At 42.8% G+C, this 20,145-nt stretch overlaps 1 long non-coding RNA gene across 1 annotated transcript; it reads left to right on the top strand.

The window, feature by feature from the left end:
* Positions 1-16,595: 16,595 nt before the first annotated feature.
* Positions 16,596-19,084, top strand: LOC147577307 (uncharacterized). The gene is made up of 2 exons (XR_015240132.1): positions 16,596-16,747; positions 17,139-19,084. It is a non-coding gene; the product is annotated as an uncharacterized LOC147577307 (long non-coding RNA).
* Positions 19,085-20,145: the final 1,061 nt, after the last annotated feature.

The following is a 20,145-nucleotide window of genomic DNA, read 5'->3' on the forward strand; positions in this document are numbered from 1 at the left end:
AGGCCAAGTGTTATTGATAGTACATGTACAGGCCAGTTTTCTAGGTCAACATCGGTAATATCAGATGGATTAAGAGTACTAGTCCTAACTTGCTGCTTTAGGGCCTCCAATCCCCTCCCTGGAGTAGTGATACTATGGCAATTCTGATGAGCTTTCCTGAGGGGCAGCTGCCCACATACCCAACAACTGGACTGATTTCTTTTTTGGGCATATAAGTGGGCCTGCTGCAGGTACCCATCCCATGACCAGACACCACAGGGGCAGAAGTCTAAGGTCTAAAAGACAGATATTTAGTAGGAACTTGTATGGGGAGATATTCTTAGATAAGAATTAACTTATGGCGTAATCTTTAGATGTTAATATGGCTGCAGCTTTAAGAATTTGACCTGGTTGTGCACACCATCCGTGTTGGCCAGGGAAGACAACACTGTCAAGCATGAGGAGATGGACTGGGGGCAGGACATGCCAGACCAAGACGCTCATCTCCCCCCACTCTTCCAACAGTGTGTTCCATTCCATACATACTGCATTTTAACAGATTCAACTTGCAGCAGTACAACAGGATCCCAGTGGAAACTGAGTAGATTCCCCTCACCTAGGGGTGCAAAGTAACGCGCCCATCCCAGTGGGATGTTCCATTGCAAATTCCAGTAGACAACAACCTTCCCAGGCATGATGGGGCTTGGTGTTCTCAGCAGCCACAGCACATTGATTCATGGTGAGAGTCTAGGTGATAGCTGTTTCCCACAACTTCCATATCTTTACAGTGTTGGGTGTTTCAGCAGGTATGTCAGTGAAACCACCTTGGCCATGTGGACTAAAGTACTGTCCGAGGCTTTAATACATTTGAGTGATCAACAGGTAGGGCTGCTGCCTCAAATGCCAGACTGGGGACCACTGCTGAAACAGGCTGTTGAAAGCATTGTGGGCTGGGCATACAATACCCACCTGGTGCAGCTCTTGAAGACAGCGAGAACTGCCTCAGGCTCTTGCAGGCAAACTTCAGTGTGTTCCTATGTATTCTGACCCTGTCAGGGCTTATTCATTATCATCTATCCCTTGGCTTTCCATTGTCTAAATCAGAGTCAATCTCTTTAGAGCAGCCCAACTTTCAGTGCAAAGGGTTAACTGTCAAGGCTCTTGAGCGATCATCGGTCAAACCACTCTGAGTTCAGCCCACTGGCTACTGTGGTTATCGCTCTTTCCACCCAGATGGTGTCAGTGTTGGGCTGAAGAGCAACTGTTGTCCACCAGGGACAGGTTGCCCTGATTAGGTATACCAGGCATCAGAAGAAGGTTCCCCCACTCTCTCTAGACCACTGGTGCTGCCACAGAAATCGAGGCAGAACATCTGGAAGATCTACATACCTACAGGGCCTAGTAGCTCCTGTATTTCTAGAGACAGAGGACTGGCAGACGGGGTGCTCCTCTGCTGCAAATAGGCACACCGTTTGGTCAAAGTGGAAGTATGAGTCATGGCAGAGCTGGGTCAATGGAACATATTCTCAACCACCCCTTGATAGGAAGGGAATGGTTTCTCCTATTTCCTTATGCTTCCCCAACCAAGGCAACTTATATTGTTTGACAGGCACCACTCTTCACGGGAGCAATATGCTTACAGGTTCCCAGTTGGCACTTCTCCTCCATACTGGCTTCATTCTCTTAACCCAGAGACAGAATTTACCAATAGAGGTTTGCAGAGTTTGATTTTTTAGGATAGCAATGCCCAATATGTTCTCTGGTATTGGAGAGATAAAAACCTCATATTCTCATGGGGGAGAATGCCCAATCTGAAGTTTCAAAGAGACTGTCCTGCATGGAACCTGCTTAAGATTCTCTCTCTCTCCCTCATATATGGAGATAGAGAAGGAGGGGGAGAGAGAGGGAGGGGGAGAGAAGGAGAGGGAGAGAGAGAGAGGTAGAGAGAGAGGTAGAGAGAGAGAGAGAGAGAGAGAGAGAGAGAGAGACTTTCCTGACCATAACCATTTGTCCTCCATAACCACTGATGACACTGAGGAGCCAGAAAACTTCTGAGGGTTTCCAAGTGTTAGAGTACGTTCAGCTCAGCATCAACCCTGAATAGGACCAACACGGCATTGGATAGCCAGTCTGTCTGTTCAGATGGGGTCCTGGTACCAGTGAGGTCAAACCACACTTCCTTCTAAGTTACTTTCACATGACCCTTTACAGCCAGTTGGGATAGCCTTTTGGTTTTTCCAACTCCTTCTGTCTCTAGCCCACAGCCCATACCCATTCCCAGGATTTGCCAGTTTCCCCCAAATCAGCAGTGGATGGTCCAACATCCTAAATGTTTTGTCCTACAAATGGGCTCAGCATGAATATCAGCATCCTCTACCAGGTGCTGGGGGCAAAGTGGAATATCTTGGATTTCATTCCCGCAATGAATGTAGCCCAATAAGGGCCTTCAAAAATAAAGGTATAGATGGCCTGTCTCATTCCCAATTCCCTAAGAAATTGTTGTACCACCTGCACAGGTTTCCAGGGTCCCACACGCCCAGGGAGGCCCCTCAATGGGCCTCGTTCTACCTGCGGGCTAGAGTAATTCAATCTATGAGAGAGTGAGCACCTTGAAATCCCTAAGCACCATGCACACACTGCCAGAAGACAGCGTGTGGGGTTATATTGCTCATTTACTCTGCCTCCTGCCCAGTCAGAGAAACGCCATCGTCCCCCCACCCCGCATATCCTATAGCCACACTCACCACGCCTGGATATTTTCCCTGGCCTTTTGCTGGAACTTAGCAGTTGTACCAATAATCACAGTGGGAGTACATTCTCTCGTCATGAACGTTTCCTGAACTGGGGGCTGGCACTCCTGTTGCTATCCTTTCGCTTTCTTTTGTATTACAGGGTCAGAACAGCACAAAGTGCCCAACTGTCTAATCTGGAAGTTGTTGTCAATGCATTCACCCATGAAACAGAAACTAAAGGTAGAAGTATCCAAAAAGAGGATAACATGAGAATTTAGTACAATGTCTCTTGGAAATAAAAGACAAATGTACAATATCGATTGCTTTCCTTTATTGCCATAAAACTCCTGATCTCCATGCCATTTGGTAGAGCTCACCCACACTGACTCTGGTTTGGGCTATGTGACTCGTTTTAGCCAATGTTTCACTAGCAAACTTCACTCAGTCAGAACCTTGAAAAAGTGCTTGCATGTTCCTACTGCTTCCCGTGCCTCCTCTCCTTTGCAATGAGTTGGCAGCTCTCTGCATTTTGCCATAAAGTACATGCCTTGGCTACACTGGCAAAAGATGAAATTTACGGAGCTGAGTCGAGTTACACAGTCATACCGGCAGAGACCTCCCCAGATCAGCTTTCCAGCTGACCCCTGCACATATGAGAGCCGCCTTACCTGGCCACCTACCCAACCCACAACTAATCACAGACTCAGGAGTTAAGTTCAGCCAGCACCAGACAAACACCCAAGCTGGCCTACTAACTCTCAAGGAAAGTAAGTGCTTACAATTTTAAGGGAAAAACCAAAAAGCAATGCCACTGATACTGCTGACCTCTCAAAGGCTCTTGAATCTGTGGCCCTTGGTATACCTCAGATTTTGTGGTTGTCCGTTAACCAGCATTATTATCATGAGAGATCAATGATACACCAACTATAAACTTTTTTTTTAATCTGTTCATACTAACCACCTGAATCTCTTTCACAGCTACTGAGCATAAATCTAAAATGACATATGCCAACCTAACATGTAGACACCTGTGGAAAAGGAAAGGAAAACCTTTTCCTTCTTCCCTTCTAGATTCTTTGGCTGGTCTAATAATTAAATTGACATAAAGCAGATTCACAAGAGAAAAGTCTATTTAATTCTGTATGTACAGGAACCCATAAAAACATGAGACTCAAAAAAAGTGACTGAAGCAGGCAGCTTTTATGCCTTTTAGACAAAGAAACAATACATTTGTGAAGAACTGACAAGACAAAGGGATTTGGGCTTGGGGTAGCAACTTAGTGAAGCAGTAATAAGGTTTGTTTATGCAGCCTTCTCAGCTTGAATTCCTATCTCTGCTGCTAAGGATGCCTTCTGCACCCCTGGTAGAGGGTACAGGGAGGGTACACATGGGAGATGTATTTCTTGCTTTCAGAGGGAAAAAGAGGGTCAGAGTGTCCTTCTGACACTGGCTGTTTTTAAAGTGACTTTAAATAAAAAATAGTTAATATACCGAAGTGGCATATTTGGGTATGGAATATTCTGCCCTCCTTCACACCTGTAAAACCTTACTGAGACATGCAAAGAAGATTGAAATAGGGGCGCCTGGGTGGCTCAGTCGGTTAAGCACCCAACTTTAGCTCAGGGCATGATCTCACAGTTCATGCATTTGAGCCCCGCGTCAGGCCCTGTGCTGACAGCTCAGAGCCTGGAGCCTGCTTCTGATTCTGTGTCTCTGTTTCTCTCTGCCCCTCCACTACTCGCACTCTGTCTCTCTCTCTCTCAAAAATGAATAAACATTAATAAAATGATAATTTAAAAAAGAATATTGAAATAAATAAAGAGGCAGTCCCGTGTTCTTAAATGAAAAGGTTACCATGGCAGTTCGGAATATCTAGAACACACTCACCATTAACACATAGTAGTAGTAGCAGTAATAATGCATTAGCAGTAGCAACAGCATTCTGATTTTGAATTTTAATCCTATCATTTCTCTATAATTATCTGATTTTTCCAAATTTTCCATAATTAGTGTGAATCACTTCTATAATCAGGGCAAATTCATAAAAATAATGGTTTTCTTTAAAAGATTTTTTTCATCAACTGCATTCTGTCACTTTTTATCACAGATTTATTCTGGAATTTAATTTGATCTGCTCTTTGTAAACTATCTATAGCTGCTTTCACTTACCCAGAAATGGCTTTTACCTTTGAGTATGCAATGAAGCCATGGGAGTTAGATTAAGGGAGGGGGAAGACTTTATAGATTCTCTAGTTTGAATCAGGAGAACTCCCACGTTGGGGAAAATCTGCAAAACCCTCCTGTATCAGAAACTGCTGCACAACAAATTACCTCCAACATTAATGACTTAAAACAACTACCATTTATTTGCTCACATTTTGGGGGGCAACAATTTGGGCAGATCTCAATTGGGATGGCTCACCTCTGTTTGTTTTACTGTGTTGGCTGGGCTCACTCATGTGTTTGTGATCGGGTGGCTGGTTGGCTGGGGGCTGGATCATTCTGAAAGGCCTCACTCGCATGTGTGGTAGCTGGGGGAGAGGGTAACTTTTGGCTTGGCACCTCACTTCTCCAATGAGCCAGAAGGCTAACCGGGCTTCCTCATGGTGGGTTTGTTCCAAGCTGTAGGACTTCTTGAAGCCTAGCCTCAGAAGTCACATGACATCACTTCTGCCACATCTACTGGTCAGAGTAAGTCACAAGGTAAGCCCAGATTCAAGGTGTGGATGGAACAGACTCTACCTCCTGATGCAAAGAGCAATCTGGTCACATTGCAAAGGGGCGAGGAATTGCTGCAGCCACCTTTGCAAACAACTCTCTCACTGCATCATAATTTATTCATCCTTACATTAAAAAAAAAGTTTTTGAATGCCTTCAAAGTGCTACGTACTGTTCTAGCTACTGGGGAACAGCAGTGTACAAGACAGACATAATCCTTGCCATTTGGGGGGTTGGAGGTGCGGCCTCAGGGAAGACAGGCGCTGAACAGTGATAATAGTTCTGTGAGTGCTACAAAGTACCAGTCACATGGGAGAATGGTGTAGGCTGACCTCATGTCTAGGGGGCAGGACAGTAACAGAATGGAGCAGAGGTTGGAGAAGGAAAGTAAGAGAAGACTGTTATTTCCTGTGAGAAACTCTCAGAGCTTTCTACTTTCTGTACCTCTGGGTCTCATTTTACTATGTCTCATTTTATTTTATTTTTTTTTTCAACGTTTATTTATTTTTTGGGACAGAGAGAGACAGAGCATGAACGGGGGAGGGGCAGAGAGAGAGGGAGACACAGAATCGGAAACAGGCTCCAGGCTCTGAGCCATCAGCCCAGAGCCCGACGCGGGGCTCGAACTCACGGACCGCGAGATCGTGACCTGGCTGAAGCCGGACGCTTAACCGACTGCGCCACCCAGGCGCCCCTACTATGTCTCATTTTACTATGTCTGCATTGCACGTGCATTTCTTTCTCCCTTGCCATATAATCGCACAGTTACAGAGTGAAAATAGAAGAAAACTTAGGGGGAAATATTCCTTTCAAAGAAAGGATTGTCTAGCACAGTCCTGGGGAAAAAAAAAGAAGAAATAACTTTTGTGAAAAAAGTAATACTTTTTTATCATGTCAAAATCTTCTCTTAATTTGAGGAATTTATTATTAATTAAGAAAGCTGAGTTTTTCAAGTGCATAATTCTCCCTTTGATCTATAGGCCTCCAGGCTATAAGTTCCCAGAGGCGTGAAGTAGGTTTTATCTGAAGTGTTTTCCTAGCAAAGGCATTTTCTGTGGCACAAAATGAAGCCACAGTTGTGGCCCGTTTTGTTAGAAGATCCAAATCGATAAGCTGAGATGCCAGGGTTTGAAAACCCGGTGTGCCGGAGGTAGTCAACTTATTAATCTATATATAGCACACTGAGAAGAAGATTGAGGGGTTTTGATGGCTGTTCAAAGAGTGTTCGAGATGAAGAATCCTGTGGGAGAAGAGATGGAACAGAAGAGCACGTTAGAGATTTGTCATACAACTGCGGGAAGGCTCTCCACCAAAGTGTTATTCTCTTCCCTGCAGGTTTGTTGGAAATGTGCTTCTTGTGTTAAGTTCAAAGTGTCCTATGATGGGTCTGTGAGGTAGACACTCCTGGGGGGTGTAGTATGTGCTGTCAAAGAAAATAGCAAATAGCAGCAGGCCCTCTCAACAAGAAGAGTGGTCAGAATTCAGAATGCTGGGAATGTTGTTAAGGGTTATTTGACCAATGAGTCAATAGGTTTTTTTGAACCCCTATTATATACTAACATTATGTCAGGTTCGAGGGATACAATGTTGAGCAAGACAGACAGCATCCCTGCCCTTACCGAGATTATAGTCTGTTGGGCAGGATGGATGGGAATCAGGCAATTCCAAAGCTATGCAAAAAGAACTGTGACAGAGAAATACAGAGACCCATGGAAACACAGTAACAGAGCACCCAGCTCAGACATGAAGACCTCCTGACAGAAGTGACCTCTGAGCTGAGGACTGAAGGATGCACAATGGCTACTCAAGAGAAGAAGAGGACCCTGGCTAAAGATAGCAAAAGTCACCAAAATGAAAGTAAAAGAAGTTTTAAAATAAAAGACATAAACACACAAGCCCACAAAGGCAAAGAGAGTGACAAAGAAGGCACCAATGAGAAGTTTCAGAATTTGGAAAGCAGACTGACAAATGGAAAATTACTTAGCTGAACGGAGAAAACCCACGCCCAACCAGCAGAAGGGCAAAACCAAAACGCAATGCCATGAATATTGCTGACCGTCTTAAAGGCTCTTGAATCCATGGCCCCTGGTAACTCAGGAAGCAGAAGCAAAGACGGTTTCACCACAAGCGCATGGATTAAAACTCTGCTAAGAGGGGACTTGACCTCCTCCTCCACTCCGCCCCCTCCCCCCCACCCAACATCTGCCTATCACCTATCATGGCAAGATGCTAAAAGCGTTTCCCTTGAGGAAGGTAAAACTAGTGTCTAGACACATGTCACAACCCAAGGCAGAGATACCTTACTACAATCACACCTCACACTGAATGTGGAGAGCCCCCGCTCTTTTGAACCACTTAGTATCCCAATCACAGACCGACAAACTCTACGACCCAAAGAGTCGTTTCTAAGGAATCTCAACAACTGCATAGGAAAGACAAAAGTGGTCTGTCATTGGGATCCCCTAACCAATGGCACAACAAGGTCGCCCTACAGTGAAGGCTACCGTCAACAAGCGCTCCCCACCTTCCCTGTGCACAGAGATTCCAAATGGGCTTTTGGTGCCCTACTCATCAATGTGAACAGTCAAGGATTCCTGGACATTGTAGGAAATCTTGAAAATGGAAAGCAGATATCTATTCGAAAGCAAACAAATCAATCAAAAAAAAAAGCAAACTGATAGAAAGGTTGCAATCAGAGAAGGAATCAACTTCACCCAAAATTTCTTAATGTCCTCAGCAAAATAAGAGGAGATAAGAAATAACAGAAAGCAGCAGCCTTTTATTTGCTCAAGCCACGAACTGATTCACCCTGACTCCTCTCTTTATACACACTCCAGTATCCTATTTGTCAGCAAATCCTATGACTCTGTCTTCAAAACCTATACGGAATTTGACCACTTCTTAAATCATTCACTACCCCTGCCCTGATCCAAGTGAGGCCCATTTCTCACCTGGATTACTGTAATAGGCTCATAATCATTCTCCTTGCCTCTATCCTTGTCCTAATGCACAGCAGCCAGAGTGATCCTTTTAAAACATAAATTAGATCAGATCATTCCTTTGTCCAAAACCCGTATCAGCTTCTGCTTTCAGTCAGAGTAAAAGCCAAAGTACTTATGAGGGTTTAAGAAGTCCCATGTAATCTGGACCCACGTATACCATCTCTCCCATCCCAAGAAGCCCCGCCATTCTGAATTCCTTAGTTCTCCTCCAACACCCAGGCACACGTGGCCTTGGGGACTCGGCGTCAGCTCTTCTTCCCCTTGCCTAGAACAATGCTCCCTCCTTGAATAACTCCTTCATTAGCTTCAAGTCTTTGTTCAAATGTCACTTTCTCAATGACATCTACACTGCCCCACTCCCCGCCACTACTAACCCTTCTCATTCTTCTATACACTGTTTTCCCTTAGCACATACTACCTTCTCACACATGTCTATGATTCATGGCCCATCACTCTGCACTAAAACATGAATACTCTTCAGGGTAGAGTATTCATTTTGCTGAATGATGCCTTCCAAGTTTCTGAATAGCACGTGGCAAACAGGATGCTGTATTCCTTTCCTAGGGATGCTGTAACAAAGTACTACTAACTGGGTGTTGTCAACATCAGGGTCAGTTAGCAAGACACATCCAAGAATATGAAATGACATCATCAGTCTGACAGGAGCATGGAGCCCAGTGCAGGGACTTTTAATAGTGAGAGATAAACAAATGGAGTTAGACAAAGAGCTCTGTGAGCCATGACAGAAGAATCTGACTTTATCTCAAGACCAGTGAGGAAGCCTGAAGGGAGCTGGAAATGTGATCAGATTTGCCTCTTAAACAATCACTAAGACTGTGCGCATGAGAGTATGCTCTGGGCATAAGGAGGCTGCAGTAACCCAAGCACAGTTCTCCCTTAGGCCCCATGACTCTGTAAGACAGTCTTTACTCGATAAACTGTTGCCTCTGAAGTCCTATTATGAACAAGCAAGGTCCCCACACACCTCACCTAGCGAGGCTCCTGGTAACCATGAGCACAGCTGCTCTGCCTTTCCAGCTAAAACGTATGGGGCCGATGGACATCCAAAGACCAGCATCCCAGGATGAAGCTGGAGTCCTGAACCAAAACAGACACTCCAGACCGAGCCAACAGTCTCTACGCTTCTTAAGATCATTGATTATATGATCTGAGTAAAGGAAGTAAAAGGAATTTTTGCATAATATTAAGGAAAGCAAGTTGAAATATCTTTATCTTCTAAGGTAGAAATGTTATGAGAACAAGACAAGTCCAATATATATAGAAATTTTTTAATGGCAGAGAAAAAAATGTGCCCAGTTGGAAAATAATGACTTTAGGAAACATTATTTGTTTACATCCCTGTGAAGTTTAAGCTAAAATAACTAAGAAGGTCTGAGTTAAATATGTTGTAGAGTATCCAAATTGTTTATGCCTTTAGTAAACTGCTTACAATAGTCTTTAAATACTGAGAACTGGAAAGAGACCACCAAAGTCTATGGAAAAATGCCAACACATTTTTACAAGCCACAAAACTTTCTAATGTACCCAGCTTTGCTTTCTCACTAAAAAGTACCAGGCAGGGGATGAGAGGAAGGCTTTTTAAAGCATCTAGAATATAATGGCATCATGACTAATATGTTTCAGGCTTTTATGAAGGGAAAAAAATCATATTGGACAAACCTGGGAGATGTTTTTGATAGAACGCCAGAATTAATGAATGGAACACAGTAGGTGTTGATTTTATGTCATTATAAGTTAAGCCTTTTATTTTGCCGTCAAGGAATGAAAAATAAATATCAAACCAGTCTGACCCGCTCTCCTGATTTAATAGCTTAATTTCCAGAAATGCCAGTGAAAAATAGCACAAATGTTTGCCTAGGCCAATTCTTCTTTATTATGGTTCATCCATTTTCCCTTTTTCACAAGGAATGCAGCACCTAACAGAGCTTAATTAAGTTTATATTTTACAGCACGAACCACATTGCCTTACAAGGGGAAGCTTGTTAGAGGCATGTGAGAAGGATGTGTCCTGGAACCCAGTCCATAAAAAAGCATGCCAAGAACACTACAGTGTTCCACGGAATTCTTACACCTAGTGGCTAGTGCAACATGAAGACTCTACCTCTCACACATATAAGATAACTGACATTGTACACTAAGCCAGGGCAGTGATGGAAACATACTACATCAATATCAAGAAGGGAATGGTCTCTGGGAGATTTATCTCTAGCCCTAATGACACTTTTCTTCCCCCACATAGCACTGGAGTTTCTATATTCTTTCTTTTTCTATGTTGAGAAAGGGTGTCAGAAGGATTCTCCCTGGCCCCCCTTAATAGTTTTGACGGCAACATGCATCATGAAATTCCCTTAAGGTAAAAAGCTACTTAATGTATAACAGTTTATTCTGTCAGAGGATTTGATGTGTCACAGCCTCAGGAATCAAGTTGTTGTAACAACTTGCTTGCTAATGTTTGTGAGGAAATTGGCTTGACCCCAGCCAAGTGACCGATTCCCTGTCAAAGCTAACTGAAACATGAATGTTTAAAAGAGGGTTTATATCAGGTATATACTTCAAATGGAAATAAAAGCAGGTGGCATTGTTATGACTTCTCTGAGAAAGCAAATATAGAAGTAGGAATGTTTCTGTTAGGACAGGGCCAAGTGCATACACAAATAAAAGCAAAGTAAGAGTTGCCTAAGTAGAAGTTTATGACAGTTTCATGGAAAAGTCCCCAGATGTAGACGGTGCAGTTTTGGAATAAAAGCATCATAGTGACATCAGAAATTCAGGGTCATCTCTGCTCCATTGTCAAGGTCACCTCATAGTCCAAGATGCATTACATCACATTACAAATGCACCCACACAGCAGGAAGGGAATGGGAGAAAGGTGGAAAGGCCATCTCCCAGGCACATTAGCCCCCTTTAAGCAGTCTTTCCAGAAATTTCATAGAACACCCCTGCTTACATCTCATCGTCAATATCTCAGTTATACAGCAATACTTAGCTGCAAGTAAGGCTGGGAAAGCATCTTCTAGAGATTACATTGTTCTCCATGATATAAATCAGGATTCACTTCAACGGAAAAGGTGGCAATGAGTGTTTGGGTAAGCAAATGGCTTTCCCTGACTCACTGGACTGTTTTTCTCCTTGTTTATAAAATTGAACATGTGACATGTAATAGTGACAGAGAGCAGACTGGTGGTTGCCTGGAGACAGGGAATAGGTGTAGGACAAGAGACTGTAAAGGGATATGAGGCATCTTGTAAGAATGATGGATATGTTCACTACCTCAATTGTGGTGAGGTTCTTATAATTCTACACATATGTCAAGTTGTGTGCATAACTATGTGCTATGTACTGTGCTGGTGGAACGTTTGTGTCTCCCGAAAAATTCATATATTGAATCCTAATCCCCAGTAGGATGGCATTTGAAGTGGGGCAAATGAGAGGTGATTAGGTCATGAGGGTGGAGCCCTCATGAATGAGATTAGTGCCTTCATAAAGGAGACACTAGAGGGCTCCCCGGCCCCCTTCTGCTGTGAGGACACAGTGAATCTGCTGGTGCCTTGATCTTGGACTTCCAGTCTCCAGAACTGTGAGAAATAAATTTTTGTTGTTTAGACGGCCACCCAGTCCATGGTATTTTTGTTACAGTAGCCCAAACAGACTAAGACATACTGATATTAATTGTACCTACTAATTAAACTAGAGAGAAACTTTAAAAAAAAAGTGAACATAACAAAAGAGAATACACATACACTTTGCAGAAAACCATGTCCTAGTGCTGTTAAAGGAATAATTATCCACAATAATAATTAATTGTGGAGTTGCTTTTTTAAATACCCTCCCTGAGAGATTGAGAGATTCTTCTTGTAAAACCTGTGAACAGAGAGATGATAATGACGGTGTCAGATAATTCACTATAGTGGCAATTCTGGTATTAGATAATCTACTGCACTGAGTCATAAGTAAATGCTGACAAGTCTAACATCAGGCTGTGAGCAACAGAAAATGTCTGGCATTCACCAATTTTTAAAAAGTTCAACTCCTCACTTGGAACAGAAATTCATTAAGTGTATTATCTTTGATTATCCTTTTTGGTTGCCAAGGAGGTTTAAATAGGAACAATTATTTCTTTTACAGAAGGAGTGGCAGTGAAGAAACAAAACTTCAAAGGTCCTTGTACCTCCTGGAGAGGAGAGGAGAAAATACACTCTCCTGTTTCCAGCAGAGCCCACATCCCTTCAACAACAGTGGGCAGGTGCAGCCTCTGCTGGTGTCTGTCACCACCCTCAGGACCAAACACCCTAGTATCCCTTGCCCACCAGGCCACACCCCTCCTCAGCAGTCCAGACACCTTCCAGATGTTGAGGTATCTCAACATCCTCCAAACACCAGATGGAGGTATCTCAAGATCTGAGCACCGGCTACACAGCAACCCCTCACTGGAGGCCCAATCACCAAACCCCTGAAAGTCCAGAGACCAGTCAGTCCATGGGCCCCTCCTCTAAGCCCCAGGCTCTGGCAATACCACTAGTTCTCTTCTGTTCCCCTGTTCTCAAGGACAATAGCTTCTTCCTAAAGTCCCTAATCTTGAAGTTGCTCTGTCATCCTTTTGCTCCTTCAGACTTCCAGTATGCATATATCCAATTCCCTATATTTAATCCCCTGTGTTTGAAATACCTAGCACAACTTTCTTTTTCTAGCTAGGCTTTGACAGGTAAAAGGGACTCATTTCCCTCATAAACTGCAGTTCCTCCAGATCCTATAAGCTTAATAGACCCATTTTCCACCACAATCAAAGTGAACCAATAATTTATCAACTTTGTCAGCCTGGCTTTCCAGAAGCAAAGGGGTATACCTGGGAGCCTGGCCAGCAGACCAGCCCCAACATGAAAGTACAGGCAAGTAGCTGATGGAAAAGCACCCAGGTGAGAACCAGAGGACTGGATTCTAATCTGTAGCTGGATCTTTGGCTCCCTGACTTATCAGGGACAAGCCCTCAAGTCTCTTGAACTTGAAGTTATTCATTTGCTAAATGAGAGGGCTCAACTAGATGATCTTTAACTTCCCCTCTAGTTTTTATTTTGTTAGAGTTAAAAACCCCTTTCTGTCTCAATTTCCTCATCTGAAAAATCTGAAAAGTAAGTGGCAATTCTACTTCTCTGAGAAGCTTGTTTTAAAGACACCACTTAATAGTTTTTATACTATTTGGAGGACAATTATTCAATCTCAGTACATTTCTTGAGCATCTCACTGTAGCAGGGGTACTATATACCAAGTGCTGAAAACACAGAAATGAATAAGATGCATGTCTTGCCTTCGAGGAATTTGCAGTAATAAACTGGAAAGGAAGGGGGGCTGAGACATGGCCTCCCAGAAGAGGTGCCATCCTGAGGTGGGTTTTGAAGGGGCAATAGGCATTGGCTAGGCAGATAAAGGAGAAGAGCATTCCTAACAGACATCATATTACAAAGACAAAGGTGTGAAAGCTCATGATGTCTTCAGAGAAGTAGAAACCATTCAACACCGTGGAAGCTTAAAGGGTGTTGAAGTAGTGGGGAGGAGGATGAGGGCTGAGGATGGCCACACCATTCGAAGAGGTTGGATCTCATCTTGTAGCCCCTGGGGACTACTGGGGAGTTTTTAGAAGAGGACTGGCATGGTTCCATTTCAGAAGAAGTGATGCTGGCAGCAACATGGAGAATCAGTCAGGAGCTAGCAGCCCAGCTTCAAGCTATAGCGGTCACCCAGGCCATGGATGATGAAGGCTGGAACTAGGACAATCACAACAGGAGAGGGAAGATTTGAGGAAGACACAGAATCTGAAGCAGGATCCAGGCTCCGAGCTGTCAGCACAGAGCCCAACACGGGACTCAAACCCATGAACCGTGATTATCGTGACCTGAGCCAAAGTTGGACGCTTAACTGACTGAGCCACCCAGGTGCCCCAACACTCTCTAATCTTTAATGGACTTGACCATTCAGCAGTATTTAACACTAATGAACATGCCCTCCCCACTTTAGAAATTATTTTTCTTTCAACATAAATAGTATCTCATTTTCCTGACGTTCTTCCAACTCTCTAGTCTCTCCCTGAAGTCTTGTCTTTCCTTGCCCAGTCCTTACATTTAATATTCCTCAGGTTTCTCTCTTTGACCCTCTTCCCTTCTCCCAATATGAACTCCCTGCTTATCTATTTGTTCTCTATACTTCAAATACCTACAACTCCCAAATAACTGTCTGACCCTCCGGCTCATATGGCTGGGAGCCTAGTGGCCATCTGTAAGCTCCATGAGGACAGGTTCCATGTCTGATTCACACAAACAGTGAGTGCATACATGTGCATGTAAAGATGTGTGTATGTGTGTGTGTGTGTGTGTGCACATGCGTGCACACACAGGAAAAGCACACTATCTGGAAAGGATTCATACCAGTTATTTGGGGTTATTTTTATGGGAGAAATGGACTTCCATTTTTTATTTAACATGTATGTATTTGTTTGAATTTTGTACAGTAAGCATGAATTGCTTTTATAATTTTCTAAAAGATAAAGGAATTCCTAAATAAATAAATAAAGGAATTCCATACCCTTTTCTCTTTTCCAACTGCTGCTGATCCTCATCATTTCTCCATGACCACTGTAACATCCTTGCCTCTAATCTCGTCTGCTCTCAGCTCCGTCCTCCAAATCATCTCCAAATCACAGGGTTACTATCACATCGCTCCCTCCTTAGAGACCTGCCAGGAATAAGTTCGCTCCTCATAAGGACTCCTAAGGAGTTCACGATCTGGCCCCCATCTTGGTCCCCAGCTTTATTTCCTCCTATGCCTCCTCACCCGCTTTCAGGCACAAAGACCACATCATTCTCCATACAGTAAATTTCCTGGTGATCCTTGAAGATCCATCTCAATGGATTCCCCTGACTCTTTCAAGCAGATCAATCACCTCAACACTTTGCACCTCCATTTGAGCATTTCTATAGTAAATTCTAATGCATCTATGTTCAGCTTCACTAGAATATGAATCCACAGGTGCAACAGTCCTGCCTCAGCATGTCCTTGTCACCCTAGTGCCTGGCTCATTACCTGCCTGATAGTAGATGTTCAATAAGTATTTATTAAATGAATGAGAGATAAATTTCTTCTTTTAATTTTTTTATGTTTATTTATTTTTGAGAGACAGGGAGAGACACAGCATGAGCAGGGGAGGGGCAGAGAGAGAGGGAGATACAGAATCCGAAGAAGGCTCCAGGCTCTGAGCTCTCAGCACAGAGCCAAACACGGGGCTCGAACTCACAAACTGCGAGATCATGACCTGAGCCAAAGTCAAGACGTTCAGCTGACTGAGCCACCCAGGCACCCCAATTTCTAAGTGTACTTGGGAAAATGGTAACAAGTTCTTTCGGTTTCCTTCTACCTCTCCTCCATATCCCATATCCAGGCATCCACTCTGCAGAGGAGGATACCATCACTGCCATCATATGCGTCCCCGAAGCCCTGGTGCCTGACCACACCGCCCCCATCAAGGTGCCCCCCTCCCTGCCGATGCCTTGCTCAGTCACTGGAAAGCCTAGGAGAGCTGCCAGGGACATGGCCTTTGACGACCACTCACAAAGCACTCCTCTGCTTCCTTATCCAGAAACCCATGGTGGTAAGCAAGATGAGCCCCATGGGGTTGGCTGAGAACTGAATGGGATAGTACCTGTAAAGCAACTAGAGCAGAATCTGGGTCCCTGCAGGAGACTCCACTATTCTTCCTTTCTCCCAGCATTGTTCTCTTTTTAATAGATTTTTGAAAACAAGAAAGACTTTGCCATTTTTTAAATGACTATTTAATGAAGGTAACAGCAGGTGATAGAGGCAGTAAGGGCAAAAGGCTTGCAGACAGAATCCTGCCTGGTGCTCTCAGGTCACTTTGCAAACAGCCCTGCTTTGTCTGCTTAAATACCCCTATTCTCTATTGGACTTCCGCAAATATACCCTGTCCTCCTCCTTCTGTAATGTCCCTTCTGCCCATCTTCTCTGCCTAGCTATACCTTACCCATTTTCAAGGCCCCGGTCACCAAGTTACCGCCTCAGTAGAGCCTGCTCTGATTATCTGAGAAGGAATTAGGTCATTTCTTTCTCTGTGTTTCCACAGAACATCATGCCCGCCTCTCTACCCACCTACATCACATTATTCTTAAAGCTCCATTTCTGGGTCAGCTTTCCCACACTAGAAAGAAGAGAGCTTTTGATGCTTCCTTCTCCATGATGCTTAAGAGATCTGCTCCAGAAGATGAGCCAGCACTTATTTCCAAAGCTACAGAGTAAGTAAAGAAGAAATTAATTATAATTGACATGGAGAATTTTAAATCTGGAAGTTGCTATTTGAATTTGGAACAAGAAAGAGGCCCTTATTAAACCATTACAGGGCACAGAGTGGCAAGAGATACCGTTATCACTGGATGATATGGCGGGAATTCCTGGCTCTTCTGTGTTGGAATTTAATGTCTACCTTAAATAAATCTCACTCTCAATGGGGGTTTTGACAGTACCAGGGCCATTAATGAGGAAGAAAAACCCTGGAAACCTAATTATCGGCTCGAAAGACACCCAGGGACAGCTATGTGAGGAAAAGGTGTGAAATCTGACTGGTGTATCATTCGGGGCCTGTGCTGCGTCTGGTTGTTTGTAACTAATGCAATTATTTTCCTCTAGGGTTGTCTCTAAGGGACGTTTTAAAGAATGCCATTTAAAGTGACCACACAGTAGACTGAAGAAAAAGAAGTAACAAATTGTATACAGACATCATGGAAAAGAGAGCCATCATGGAAAAAAGTGTGCTGACAAAGAAGATTACTCCTTCAAGCAAGGTTGCGCCTATTCTCTGATGGGCAGCCTTTAAATTAAAAGGTGCGGGTAGCCAATAAGTACCTTCAGAGAAGAGGGTGGGAGGACCACGATGACAAAAATCGTCCAGATTCTATTACATGTTATTTGTCACTCAAAAGAAAGGCTTTAACCGACAAAAGCAGGCTTTTCCCCAGACGGTGACTTTGCTGGGTATGTACTGGCTGCTTTGCTATGTTTTATTGTTCTATGTTTCACTGTTATGTTTTCTTCATTCTGTCCTTCAAGGAGCCTGAATTCAGTGTCCATATATACACACATGCCCTAAACAGCAGACTCTACTGTTTGATTAGCAAATTGCCTCAGAAACATTCAGGGAATTTCAGAAATATTTCACTCCAAAAAGACATGTGACTGTCCACCTTACTGGAGGGTAATTGCCTACATCAAAGTTCTTAAAAATGTGTCAGGCTTTCAGCCAGAAATTTATCTCCTAGGAAACTATTCTAAGAAAATTGTTAAATATTTGTGCAAATATGTGTGTATGAGGCCAATCATTGTAGTAAGTGGTTCAAATCCCTTAAATATCTGACCATTACAAATCGCTAAAAGAAATTACGATCCATTCACCTAATGAAATCTGATAGCACCTAAAATGATATATTGGTAATAGTATATTAAATAGGAAAAAAAAGTTACAAAACAAAACGACTAGCACACTCTCATTCTTTTTATTTTAAACTTTTTACATGTTTATTTATTTTTGACAGAGAGAGACAGAGACAGAGTTAAGTGGGGGAGGGGCAGAGAGAGAGGAAGACACAGATTCTGAAGCAGGCTCCAGGCTCTGAGCTGTCAGCACAGAGCCCAAGGCAGGGCTCGAACTCACAAGCCACAGGATCATGACCTGAGCTGAAGTCGGACACTCAACCGACTGAGCCACCCAGGTGCCCCTAGCATGATCTCATTCTTATGAGGAAAATAATATTTTGGTTTTTTATTTTCCTAATCAGGTCAGTGGGTTGGTCAGTATAAGAAAAAATACGTTAAAGTGGTAAAACATAAGAAATAAACATTTTGTTTTAACCTAAAACATAAACGTACACTCCTCTACCAGTCATTTGATAAAGAGCCAAGATTAATTCATTTTGGTTGTGGGTCCACTTTTTATAGCTCTACATCATCTGTCTTTATGTACCACACTGTCAAGTATTTTCAGTTTCAATTTCTTTAATTGGTGAGAAAACATAAAGAATGTTGTGAAGCAATCTAAGTCCAAAATACTTCCATATTTTTATAATTTTTCTCCAACTCTGATGGCTGTCTTGCCTCCACCTGACTTGATAGCAAAACTTAGCAAGTTGCATTTTTAAAAGTTTTTCCACACCATTGAAGTTAATTTCCATAAAAGTGACTCTCTTTGCAAAATCACATTTCATCAGTTTGCATAATTGAAATAACACAACCAGTATAAACAAATTTCGGTGGCGAAAATACAACTAGCTCTTGATCAGTAGACAAAGCTGGTGAGAAAGTAAATGCATTCTTGAAAGTGACCTCCTTGCCACATTAAGCAAAAAAATTTTTACTGAGCAAATGGAAAGCATTGTTTAACACAGCATGTGGGCCTGGCAGAGATCAGAGAAAGATGGAAATGCTCTTCTCCCAGCCGTCTGTGTGGCTGGCTGGACAATAATCTTCCCGTCTCAACCTCGGCCACCTCCCAAGGAAGTCTTCCATGATTTCCTTGACCATTCCTCCTATTCTTCATCACATCACCCTGTGTTTTCATCATAAAAAATCATTATCTGTAACTCTCATTTATTCTTTGATCACTTGTGTCTTGTCTGTGTTCACCAACAGAATATAAACTTGTCCATCCCATTGTTCGTTAGTGCCTAGCACAGTGCTTGATATGTAGTTGTCATTTGAACTTTACTTAGAGTTCATATATATGTATGAAAACTTATAGTTAAAGTGATCTAGTGGTGTTGGGAGGATGAAATATTATATCTCATCAGAGGAATACATACTCTTATCACCCACAGTGTAAGTTGCAAACAAGTTACTGATGTGGAAAACAGAGGCAGAAGGAAATGGCAGATAAAATTAAATTTCCTTCTAACCTGCAGCCCATTGACAACTACCTGAGGCTGGCAGAGCAATATGTTTCTCTAGGAACTCACTGTCTTAATGTTTTGCTAGCCTGAAAAACAACCTTAGCTTGACAATAGCTAGGCCTCCAGTATCCTGTGAGTCTTCTTTAGCATAGGAGAATCTCTTTGGAAACTTGCCTTTGACTTTCCCTCCCCCAACCCCCAAGTATATAATCAGTCTCTCCTATAGGTCCCAAGGCAGCTCTTCTTGCCCATGGGTCTTGTCCCTGTGCTTTAATAAAAGCACTTTTATTCACTAAAGAAGTCTTTAAGAATTATTTCTTGGCCGTCAGCTCCGGACCCCACCATCACTCCAAAACCTCATCATTTACCATTAAAAAATAATTAAAATTATGATTGATAACACTCTGTTGTCATCATCTATTATCAAGCAACACATCCCAGGACTCTGATAAATAGAAACACCACAAACAGCAAGGGCACTGACAATTCTCTGGGAACTTCTCCAACAGCACACAATTTCTGAACTATTTGTATTATTAACATTTTACCCTCACAAATTTAACCTAGAGAAAGTAAGTATCTCATCTGATTTGACCTCTCTTCCCATGCAATTCATCCATAGTAACAAATCAAATAAACTTAATTATTCCTAGCATCTCTCCTTTAGAACGTGAAAGAACAAATTCTTTGTGATTTTCCAGGGCACTTTGAAAATCTCAAAGACCATTTTATATGCAAAAGACATTATTTAGGAT

Source organism: Puma concolor, chromosome C2, assembly GCF_028749965.1.
Source record: "Puma concolor isolate L17-30 chromosome C2, mPumCon1.1.hap2, whole genome shotgun sequence".
Classification (NCBI taxonomy): Eukaryota; Metazoa; Chordata; class Mammalia; order Carnivora; family Felidae; genus Puma; species Puma concolor.